Source organism: Hypomesus nipponensis, chromosome 23, assembly GCF_054491055.1.
Source record: "Hypomesus nipponensis isolate SF chromosome 23, ASM5449105v1, whole genome shotgun sequence".
NCBI lineage: Eukaryota > Metazoa > Chordata > Actinopteri > Osmeriformes > Osmeridae > Hypomesus > Hypomesus nipponensis.
The window spans coordinates 2,166,679-2,179,230 of NC_140383.1; the positions used below are offsets into that span (position 1 = coordinate 2,166,679).

Sequence of the window (12,552 nt, forward strand, 5' to 3'; positions counted from 1 at the left end):
TAACCCTCATTTGGTGAAGTCTGGTATGCCTGTTTCTTTAAAGTCTTTGAACACCAGTGTCCCTTGTTTTGGCTCACATCCCATTAAAACAGATAAGCCTTTGAAACAAGCCACGTTTACAGCATTTTGAATCTGTTGTTTTTGGTCTGAAGTATTTCCTGTATTGTTATAGGGTTGGAATTCTGACCTGAAAGGGGAGGAGAGAGGTGGTGAGATGAGAACAGAGAAGCCTATAACAGAGTAAAGCAGAGCACAGTACAGAACAGAAATGTGAGTTGTCAGTAGTACGTATGTGAACATTTCATATGTGAATGAGTATGTGTTTCATATGTGTAAGGACGGTGTAAATTATTTCCTAAACAGACCCTAATACACACACACACACACACACACTACTATTCATCTTCATAGGTCGTAACCAACTTCAAAATATTCTGAAAATCTTTTGTTTATGGTGATGACAATGTAATTCTAAGTTAAAAAGCAGCCAAGATTTCTATGGTTCATAGTAACCCTGTAATCAAGTTCCCCTCAGGTAACCAGCTTCTCTCTCAGCTTTGACACTCCCTCTATTGGAGAAACAAGCACACTGCACCACTACGGGAATAGCATTTTGGCTGAATAAAAAAATGTTGTCCAAAGAAACATGTGGGTGGTTGAAATTCAATGAACATTTATTTACTCACACTTCATCTTAATCCTTCTCTGTGCTGCTTTACCTGGCCTCAGGATGAGTTTCCAAGACTTCTAAAATCTCAAATCTACTCTGTCAAATACTAAAGCATTTATTTTTAATCAACTACTGTACTGATAGTGATACATAGAACATGCTAATGTTCTGGGTATATTGCTTCAGTCAATATTCCTCATTTGTACCATGTCTGTCGATGGTGTTTTGCTGGTGTGCCCTGAGAAGTGTAGGAGTTCTGTCGTGGAATCAGTGTACAGCAGGAAGGAAGCCTGGTTCCCCCACACTGCAGCGATGAAAAGAAAGTGATGCCTATCAATTTTAACCATAACAGCAGGAAGTGGAAGAACATTCCTTCCCCTGGCTCTAAGACAAACAGGCACATTATCTGAAGTTCTCTTCTGCACAATGAAACAAGAAACGTTTTTGTCTCACTTCTTTACTGGCTTGACTTTTGTGAGTCCATTCAAGGTCCATTCAACGCACAATGTAACACAATGGATATCACTCAGAGTTAGTTAACCACTTGTGTGATTGATACAAATATGATATTAATGAGGGCTGTTCTGGTGTTTTTTTATATTTAGCATTTGGTTTAGGTCACATGAAGTTAATGTGGATTTAATGCTCTTGCTGACAGATAACCTTAAGTCAGAGATTCCTGATGTGTTTCTGTGAGGGCTGGATAGGCGAGGAGGGGCGAGGAGGGGTGAGGAGGGGTGAGGAGGAAGCTCTGGAAATATGGGAGGCATTTAGCTCAAAATAATAATTTCATGGGTTAGGATTCTCATCCATCCAGCTGGGCATTTCTGGCTGCTTTAAAAAAAAAGATTTAGGAACAGTTGACCAATGTAAAAAGCATTTAAAGCAGTGACTCCAGAGTCAAGTTGTAATACAATCACTATTCCCAATTCCCAACAATATTAAGGAAAAAACAAATCATAATTTGGTAAAATGTGTAGACAAATTGTCAAGTTTTGGACTCTCAAAACTGAAACCATTGATGCTGAGGTGGACTGTTAAGTGTGTGTATTTGTGTGTATCGTTGTGTGATTTAACATATTAACATGGTGTCAAATTTCCCCGGTTTCAAAGTTCAAAACAAATCAAGGTGAGACTCTACACAAAGTGACAACCATGTTGCTTCTGGCGTTTCAATGGGCACATCCTTCACGTGGGAATGCATCACATGGGAATATAGCGCTAAAACTAATTCTTGGTTTTTGGAAAACTGCAGTAACATTCCATCATTCAACAATACAAAGAATAAAATACCGTAAAAAACAAGGTATCCAGTCAGCAAAAATTATGAACCAGAACCACATCCTGTAGGCCAATTACCGATCCCTATCATGACAAAAAACACAACTTGGTAAGATAAACAGTCTAATCAGCTAACCAAACTGAGGTTCACTTAGCCCTGACCTTTGACCTTTGGTAGCACCAGGTACCCCTGGGGTCCTTCTCTGCTTGTGACTCATAGCTCATTGGCATGGCAACCTCTCAGCTGGGTGTTCTGAGCCATCCATCACTTCAAAGACAGTTTCCTTCACGCTCATGTTGAAGTTGTTTGCAGTGCCCGTGAGCTTACATCATTCATCACCTCAATCACCCTCTAAAGTTGAACTTTCTAGGTCTCACTGACATCATTTCTCCATTTGTGGGACTGAGTGTATAGCCAAACAGTTGCATTAACAACTAGACTCAAAAATATACACAAAGACACTTTTACACTGACTGTATGGTGTACAAAGAGAGATGCATTTGTCTGGTTGGACAACGTCCAGTTCAGTAAACTAAAGGATATACAATACAACTCCTGCACCATCTGTTCCACTCAAACAGCATCTTGTCATGGAGGTTTATTTTGACATGTTAGTTGATTAATTGGTTCCTACAGCCATTTCCTAAAAAAGAAAAATACGATTTCAAGCATTTAGGATCATTTACGGCATAAAAACCCGTGAACTGTATATAGCTAGAGGTTTACACAGAAACTCGTTAGATTAGACTGACATGACTACAGAAGAGAACTGAACATAACTAAGAGCCTGATGAGCAAAATGGCTTCCAGATGTACCCCAGCCTCCTCATTTATCCAAATCATGGAAATTATAACTCCTAAAAGGTAAATACCACTCACAAACCAGGGGTGGAAAAGGCGACAGCATAGTGACTAAGCTCGAAAACACGCTCAACACTGAAAGGTTGTTTTCAAGACGGCCCTCACTCTGTTTAGTCGCTGTGCCGAACAAAGTCTGATGTTTCCATCTTATGTTCCATTGCTCCTTTACTTACGAAATATTTTTAGTCATGAATATGTATCTATGTATTCCAGTTATTGTGGAGTTACCATGGTAACCTGGACTGCGCTAATAAATTCCAGCTGTCAATTAAAGACACCCGTTGAGATTTCAATGGTGAGCATTGTTCGGTCGATTTGGTGAGTCAGAGAAGAACCAGAGGCGGGGAAAGACTGTGCGGCTACCCTTGGCATGAGGAGGGAGAGACATGATACTCCAGGAGCTATTTTGCTGCTGCAGTTACTGTTGGAAAGCTATTTGGTCCAAGCCTTGAACGAGCCAAGTAATTCAGAAGGGTTCATATCCTGCCTGGATGTTCACAGATGTAGACAAAACTGTTGTAAAACGATGGCCTTTGATTTAGTCGGCATTGTGAGAAGTTCAGCCAATTAGTCGATAAGGAGCTTTGCAATCAATGCTAATGGTAAATTGGCCGTGTGAGTTTACCTCCCGGTAAGAATAGTGGAGTTGTGTGGGAGGTGTGGTGGTGGTTCCCGCTATTGATGTCATGTAGGAATAGGTTCAACTGGGCCTGAGACATGGCCACAAGACAGCTCAGAGGAATATTCCAGAAAACTCCTCCAAACCAGAAATATGGCATGTTCATGGATTTTCTGTTCTGTTCCGGGTTTTTTTCACATAAAAAAGAGAAAAAAAAGAAAAGCTCTTTGAAGTCATGAGAATTAATTTCAAAGAGAAACTCGATTAATAACACTTGGACTGTTCTGACTTTTGGCTGTTTGTGTTTGCTTCGCATTCAATCAAAGTTCAAGTCACGTCAGAAAAACAACAACAAAATTGATTTCACAATGATTTTTCTTTTTTCTCTGACATGAGTTGATCTTGATCCCACTGTTTGTACTGAATTACACCTGTGAATGAGGTAACCCAGGGTGGGGAGAACAGCAGAAGGTTTCGGGTGTCCACGGTTGGCAAACTTACCAAACAACATATGTTTCCAATCCCTGACCTTATTGCTCTTCACATACAGTACGTCTACGACTAGGCCCAGATTGAGGCCACATGTATGTTATGTAACGTATGACCGTCTAATATTTGTCCGCATATCTTTTGCATGTCCGCATGAGCTCGTATGAAACATGCTTTGGGCCCTTTCAGAAACAACAGTTGTCCCCTTCTGATGATGTTCCAACTGTTTGGTGGTATAACCCTGATTATTGGTTCCCCCTGCCACTAAGTTTATGGAGAGTACAGTATAGTCTACGGTTGGACCTTTTAGGAATAAATGGTTACTAAAAAGTCATCAAAAGCTTTGAATGCAAATAGGCGTCAAACTCTAGAGACACACACAGGATCTTTGGTGTGATTATTGTGTCGAACTTCCTTTTTTCTGAAACGGGTCAAACTAGAATTCAACCAACACTAACATCTTTGTTTATTTTTAGGTTATGACAAAAGCACAAATCTAGTTCAAGTTCAAGTCTTGAACTAGAACAGCACAAGGTCAGACTGAGCACTGAAATTCTTAAGACAAGACAACGCAAGCACGTACAGTATGTTTCAGGCCAGGGATTGGTTCAGATGCTGTTGCAAATTTCGATCTACAAATGCGTCTGATATTATAGGTGCTTACAGTTGGTGTTGAGTGTTGTAAAGAGAGCACAGCCACAGAGACGGATGGAAGGGAGTGACGCTGGGAAACACCATCCTCTGAGACCCAAACTGTTAGTGTATCTGATGTTCTAGAACAGTTTTATAGGCTGAATCAAGACTGGATGCTTCACACAGGATATAAAACATTTTTGTGGCTGTTGTTTGAAGAGTGATGAGAGGTCACGATGACCCAAGTGATAAAACCTAAACATAGAGCTGACTGTTTAATTTGAAACATATTGTTCATGTACTGTGCTGTACTGTATGCCCAATCAACGTTCCAGGATTCATACTGGTTGTAACGACACCCCTTTCAACCCCTCATTAATAAAGATGTTTTACAGTTCTGTGTTGAACTGAACCATGCAGTACCATGCATGCCTGGCTATATATCTAGGTAGACCTGCGCTAAAAAAACAAGGACTTGTGGACCGTGTCTGATATGATCTGAAGGGACACACGTGTCAGGTGGCCATGATTCTGCAACAAGTCAATGTGAGGGGTGAGAGAATATGGGAGTCCTGTTCCCTACAGTATAGTGCAGTACCTCTGGGTACCTGAGACCAGGTATACCAGAGACCAGGTGTACATTAGACCAGGGTACATGAGGACTGGTTGGCCACGTCACTCCTTTGACCAGCAGCATCATCTGGGGGACCTGGTGTCCTTCCAGACTATCAGTGTTTAATCCTTTTCAGAATGAGGGGAATCAAAGGAAATAGGTTCACTGAGAGATGGTTTGCAGCTGTTCTCCCCATGTGCTTCACACATTTCCAACTTATTCGTCCTCTCTGGCCCAGAGCGGGGCAAAAAAAAAAATTCTCTCTCTCGTTTGGATGTTAGGGATGTCTGCTTTCCATTTAGCCTTTGTCTTTTAAAATTCCTCACTCCCTCCCTCCCTCCCTCCCTCCCTCCCTCCCTCCCTCCCTCCCTCCCTCCCTCCCTCCCTCCCTCCCTCCCTCCCTCCCTCCCTCCCTCCCTCTCTCTCTCTCTCTCTCTCTCTCTCTCTCTCTCTCTGTCTCTCCCCCTTTCCCCCTCTCCCTCTCCCTCTCCCTTCCTATCCCCCCCTCTCTCGCTCTCCCTCTCTCTCTCTCTCTCCCTCCCTCCCCCCTCTCTTTCTCTCCCGCACCCCAGAGACAAGTAGAAGCCATAAAAAATACCGTTACACCTACATTTAGCTCAGCTGGAGGACTTCTTCCTACGCTCTGTGAGTTTTGAGATCCATCGTCAATTTAACTTTTATTTTGACAAGAAACCCACGGATAGTTTTGATCTTAATCAGTGGCTGCAGGGTTTCCAGCCAGTGTTGAACTAAATATACACATTGTTGGTTGAACCAATCATGAACAGTTCAGACCAATGAAACATTGATGTTCTCTTTCCTGCTTCAAAATCAAGGAAGTTCTACAAAACAGAAACAAACAACTTATCATTGTCGTTTGTAGAAAAGAAAAGAAATCAGGCACACAAACACACCGTCACACAGTGCAGAACATAGCTCGTCAGCTATTTCAACAGGATCTCTGCTTGACTCGGTTATAACGGTTTGGGTTTTTCTGAGCACATGTTAGTTCTCAAATGCACGTTCTTTCTCATGCTTTCACCAGCTCACCTTTTCAGTTACACTGAATCACTTTTACTCATACCAGATGTTACACAAGGGATCCTGCCTGAAAAGCACATTACGCTGCACAATGAAGTTTGCAGACTCAGGCACAATGTGCATTATTGAAATGGATAGATTATCCACAGCTCTAGTAGCAGCTACAAGAAGAAACAATATGGCTGTGTAGCCTAATGTGACATAGATCTTCAAACTGGATAATCATTATTTGCTTTTAGATGGACATATTTATTTTTATACTTGGAATCGGATGCTCATATTATTAGAATATTGACAAATACAGAATAACTCAAATTCCTTATTGTATTCTGCGCAATATAAATGTGGGACTGCAGTAGGCCTAGCCCATAGTTAACCTCCTCCAGCTTTCTTCACAGAAGGTTGAAAACAAAGAAACATTACTCGGGGCCCAATGCACAACAATCAACCCCAATTTACTTTCTGTGAGTTAAAATGAAAACTCCGAGCATAACGGCTCGTTAAAGTTATGGAATTACTCAACTCCAAAACTTTAATGAGCAGGCAGCTTGAAGCTGAAGGCAAAGACACAGCTGGAGGCCGTGATGTATACGCTCGCTGGAGCCCAGCACCAAATATAAACAACATTGCAGAATGTGTCTCCCTTAGCCTTGGCAGCCAAGAAAAAGGTGAAAGCCTCATAGCAATTGAAATGACCTAATTTCCTGGAATTCTCTATTAATTGATGGATGGCTTTTATCAGCTGTAGACTGCAGCAGAAATCTTAGCCTGCTGTGCAACTTCTCCTGAATGTAAATATTCTGCACTTGTCTTCACTTTCAGCCCCACTCCCCTTCCAGACCGCGATAAGAGGTGATTTTGATAAGCACTCTTTTGGCACACTCTTAGTCACTACAAAAGAAACCCCTAATCTGGTTATTTCATAGAAGGGAGTCTCAAAGGGAGTTATATCCTACCGAGATGAGCCCCGTATTGAGGCATAAGCCTGGGTGTCCAGATGTCTTGACCGTTTGGTTAAATTGCTGGAGTTCAGGAAATGAACAGTAGCTTAGGTTTGTGAAATGTCAACCTGGGATAGAAACAAAGTCCAAAAGAGTTATCTGCTCAACCTCTGCACATGACTTCTCATAAAGGTGTTTTAACGCTTTCTCCCTGTCCTACGGTCCTCTGTCTGTGATGTACTTTTATAATATTACACTATTGTACATTATAGTAATGTAATCTAACATATCACAGTTCATTTCTGGAAAAGTTAGAGGCCTGGCAAAAATGTGTTTGATTCTTTTGTCTTGCACCCATATTTTAAAATGTACCTACTGGAAGATATTTTTCTGAGGGGATACATTTTGTGTAAGAACACTATAATATTATTGGTGTTTTACATTTTCATTGAGATGTAGCATATGGGTGTGTCCCTTCAGAATTCTGTGACTCATTTCCATTCATCAGTTGAGGAGTGTGTGGAAAGTACATTGCGTGTGTTTCTCTAGAAGTCAACGGAACTGTATGTGAAGCTTAGGAGATCATGAAAACCACAGCAGGGAATTGATGATAATGACTGTTTCACTGCTGTGTGAAGCTTTCACATAGCGGGTCTTTCTGACGAGTAGGAAAGTTCTCCCTTCTTTGGGTAGAATGGATGCCATGGATTTGATCCTTTGCTTCATTTGCTGCAACCCATTCAGTGTTTCTTAAGAGAACTTCATACTTTTCTCTTTCTTCTTCTTGAATCCCTTTAAGACCTACAACTGCCTGCCACTGTATTTCCTCCTCCCTTAATTCTTGATCATAAACATTCTTCCTTTTTTCTTCTTCGGTGCATCTGGCCATCCTCAAACCTTCTATAAAGCAGAGAAGAAGAAAACATGAACAGAGTAAGAGTGACAAAAAAGTGATTGAGGTTAACAAGATTTAACAGATTTCAGCATTATCTATAGGCTGTCGGTGGACTGGTGAAATTGTGGATTCAGACTATGGCGGGGAGCCTAGTTTGAGCCTGGTTTGATCCTAACTGGGTCCTAGTTCACTGCAGGCCTGTTGAGAGGGACTGTGTTTAAACATCCCTAGAGACGCCCAAGTGCAGAGATCCCAGTTTAAAGGGCCCATCATTCAGAGCTGCGGTTCAAGTCCCTGTGGAGCTGTAAAGGGTTCACCTCCCTGAACCTGGCTCAAGATGAAAGTGAATATGTAACTTCTGACCTCCCTCTCAGGCTGTATTGATGTCCCTGCTAGTGTATATCGACAGGCCGCTTTCACATGCTGCTTTTTAAGTCCTCCCGTGATCTGGTGTGTGTTGTGTTGTTGTGTCTGGTGGGTCTATGAGAGACGATGGATGACATGGTTATGCATTTATTCCAAGATCCAAAGAAAAGATTAGAAACAGTCTCAACTCTTTTGTGGCCATGATTGTATCTTCTAGAGGCTGTTTCTTGATCCTGTAGACAGTGAATAAACAGTCGAATCTCGTCAAAATGCTTTCAGGCTGAAAATCGTTCTTTTTTGGGCAGACCACACTTGAAAAAGATGAATGTTTCGTAGATGAGTCTAGTGAAGCTGGGGTGAAAACGTTGCATGGCAGAGTCAACTAAATAGTCAACGGTTTGACTACAGATGTTTGCAATTTAGACCCACTTAATCCGAACAGCTGAGTAGAGTATAAAATAACACAGGAACAGACATGTCTATTTTCCTCTTGGCAAAATGGAGCCTGAATATTAATCAGGATGTGATACATGGACATATTTGTACTAACACCAATTCTCCCAATTGGCATTATAGTTCATACATTTTCATAGGATTGTCAGCAAAAAGTAAAGCAATGTAAAAATCTCATAATTTACGTTTTTCCAATATTAGCACCTTTTTCCTGAGCTAACCCTAACTCCTCAGCTGAGTGCTGTCTCCCATAGCCAGGATATTTTTAACATGGTGTGAGTTTGCTGGCACCTCCATATTTGCACTGGTTTGCAGTCCAAATGCAATAAACGAGTTGGTACAACTGACACAGTCACTTTACCCAGAGGTCCCCACTGAACGGTTTGTTCCTTTTGGTAATGTCCTACGAGAGGAGACAGGCAGGGAAAAGAACCACCAGAAACATCAGCACGGTGTGAATACTTCAATTATAGCCAAGACAAGTTCAAGGTTCTTGTACGAGGAGAAAGAAAATAATAGTTTTCCAAAAACACACGACTATGTCTCGGTGGCCTAACTTTTCTTTTCATAATTTCCACATGACTAAGTCCTGTTTGCACACCCACCCAATTACCTGGATTCAGTTTCTCCGTACCTCCGGACTGTGGACATTACCATGTTGCACGTGTTACGTTTGAAAGCTGGCCCTTGTTACGATGAAGTCACGGAGGTCCCGCTGGTTTTGAGAAACACCCCCATCAAGGACAATACTTTCATCTGCCCTGATGAGGTCACTAATCCTGATGTGGGATAAACGACCCTGTTAGCACTGACATCAGCTGAGACACATACATTGCTGACAGTTGTGAGGGAGACATGCGTAGAGCACAACCGTATCAATCATTAGCGTTCACCACATTGCTAGCATTGAGGATGACGTTTTTGAAGAGTCTGACTTAGGTTAGTGTCTCAAAGGTAAATACGCTGGAGATGATGTCATGTCCCAGAGATGTGTTTTCCACTGTTTCCACTACAACTCGGTGACATGGTCACCTTCAAACACGTAGGTCTGTAAGATGAGGAATGTTTTAGAGGATAATCTTTGTGGGGAAGTGTACAGTTCCGTCCTACAGCTTTTTGACGGCAGACCAGGTCAAAGGTTCAAAACCCCCAGAGCATTTTGACAATTCAGGTCCACATGAATTGTTTTTAACAAACAGGAAGGTACTATACTGTATGTACTGTAGAAGAATGCAACTTGACAACTATGTCATTCCTTTGGGATTTTGCCAATGGATGGATTTCCAATTTTTCAGCCTTTGGAATTTACTTAGCTGGACAGCACACCCACATATTCATGTTGTATCAGAACATAAAACAGTTTGTAACTCAATGGGATGTGACAACATTTCCAGGCAGTTGTTGCCTAGCATCGCCATAACAGCGCAACGCAATGCAGGAAATATGGGCGGGGGGGGGGGGGGGGGGGGGAGGGGGGGTCTGTCCAGATCACAGAACATGGAGTCAGAAACTCTATAGTGGTTGGGGCTGTTAGAAACCACTTATTGAATAGGCCTGTGAACTTTCCAGGCCACAGCTTGAAGTTTTGTTTAAACGCAAAGATCTGGTCTAAATCAAACCTTTGCAGAATAGACCACAGCCTTATTTTTGCCTGTTTGGCCTATTTGCAGTAATCAAAAGATGGAGTTGGGTTTGACTGACAGGTTTCGTTTATTATTATTGTCATATTTATTATCATCATCAGGGGTACGGGCAGGGTGATAAGCCGAGTCTAATGTCTGTTGGGTTTATGGTAGTTTGCAGTCGCATTAGCGGCGTTTTGCATGTGCAGCTGCCAGTAGCATCAAGCCAGAACACAGTCTACCACCACACTCAGTGGGATATCAGAACAGCAACCGTTATCATTTCAGCTGGAGGACTTCCAAACCAAAGTCCCTCTGTCAGTCCAGACTCTGCTCAGCGGAGTGTTTCAAATCGATAGCCAAACGACAGCAATTTGTCTGTGTGTGTGTTTGTCTATATGTCTCTATAAGGCTTGTGTCCTGATGGACCAGCCAGCAGAAGGCCCCTTTCCCATCTGTCTAAGGACCCCATCCTTCTACTCAGCATTGACGCTGTCAGCCTGGGACTGGCCAAGGGGAACGTCAGCACCACCAAATGGCGGTTTGTGTACTTACTTAGTCAAAAACCATTTAAAACTTCAACGAACTGTAACCTCTCTAGCAATAACAAAAGGGTAAAGAGTGATAACTCAATCATGCTGTTTTAGAATCCCCTGCTGTTTGAAATCTAGATCTCCGGATCATCAGCTTATCCAAAAAAGTGTAGATGGAAGGAGCAATAGAAAGACAGAGAGACAGAGAGAGAGAGAGAGAGAGAGAGAGAGAGAGAGAGAGAGAGAGAGAGAGAGAGAGAGAGAGAGAGAGAGAGAGAGAGAGAGAGAGAGAGAGAGAGAGAGAGAGAGAGAGAGAGAGAGAGAGAGAGAGAGAGAGAGAGAGAGAGAGAGAGAGAGAGAGAGAGAGAGAGAGAGAGAGAGAGAGAGAGAGAGAGAGAGAGAGAGAGAGAGAGAGAGAGAGAGAGAGAGAGAGAGAGAGAGAGAGAGAGAGAGAGAGAGAGAGAGAGAGAGAGAGAGAGAGAGAGAGAGAGAGAGAGAGAGAGAGAGAGAGAGAAATCCCGCTCCAGCTTCGTGACATCATCCTCCCCACTGCTCCCATCCAGACCAAACAGGGTTGTGCGTCTGGTTCTCGTTTAGACTTCTTTCTCTTTTTTTTCGTCCTCTTCCTATTTTTTTTTGCCTCTGAGGAGAAAGTGGGAGGAGGAGGAAAAGAGGGGTGGCAGCTCTCCAGGAGTTTGTGAGTTTGTCCAGTCTCAGCCCTACAATCTGAGTCACAGCTCCACTGGTGAGCAGCTCAGAGGGTGTCTGTCTACTGCACGGCTGTGTCAGTTCCTTCTCCTCTCAGTCTCTCTCTGTCCGTCTCTCTGCTGCGCTTCCATCAGAGCCTCCATCCCCGCCACCTCCGCCACGCTCACCCTCCTTCCTCTGGTAGGAGCCGTGCGGGCCTGCAGGAGGATAATGACCTAAAGGCCCTCTTTTGCTAAGTTTCAGTTTTTCAACCAGAGTTTGTGGAATACAGCTTCTTCAGCAAAGGGTAAGTGGCGGAACGGCCTGGAATGTTTCATATCGTTTTTTTTGGGGGGGTGCGAAAACAGTGAAAGTTGGATGTGTTGTTTAGAGTTAATCGGTAGGTTTTAAGCATGTATGTTCCCGTAACTTTCACTCAGATACTACACTTGAGACTGTGCACAGTAAAACACCTAATTTCAACATGGGAGTATATCATGTGCCTCAATAATACGTTTTCTTTGACAAGTCGGCTTTTCGCTCATGTATATCAGAGAGCCGTGTTTGAGGGCAGGGTGAGACCTATACTTAGAGGTCGAGAGGAGTGGAGGGGTTAGAGGTGAGCAGCAGTTACGACCAGGGAAGGAGTGCTCAGGGCTGCAGCACATGTGGACTAGAGAGACACACAGGAGAGCGTGAAGAGGCGTGCATGGTCTCGCTTCGGACCGACTCTCAAACTGCTGCACCTCCGCTGTCATATTCCATCGTCTCTGTCGCTTTGCAGTACGATTCGTATCAAATCACCAGTCTATGAGTACGAGTCTTTGAGCCTCAGCGTGTTTCCTGA

The 12,552-nt window shown here is 42.9% G+C and overlaps 1 protein-coding gene across 1 annotated transcript in view; it reads left to right on the top strand.

Annotated features, from left to right (window-relative positions):
* Positions 1 to 11,760: 11,760 nt before the first annotated feature.
* col6a3 (collagen, type VI, alpha 3) overlaps positions 11,761 to 12,552 on the top strand; it is an 81,239-nt gene continuing 80,447 nt past the window's right edge. Inside the window, exon 1 of the mRNA XM_084688448.1 lies at positions 11,761 to 12,012. The gene's annotated coding sequence lies outside the window, so the exon portion shown is untranslated. The remainder of the gene's footprint in view (positions 12,013 to 12,552) is intronic.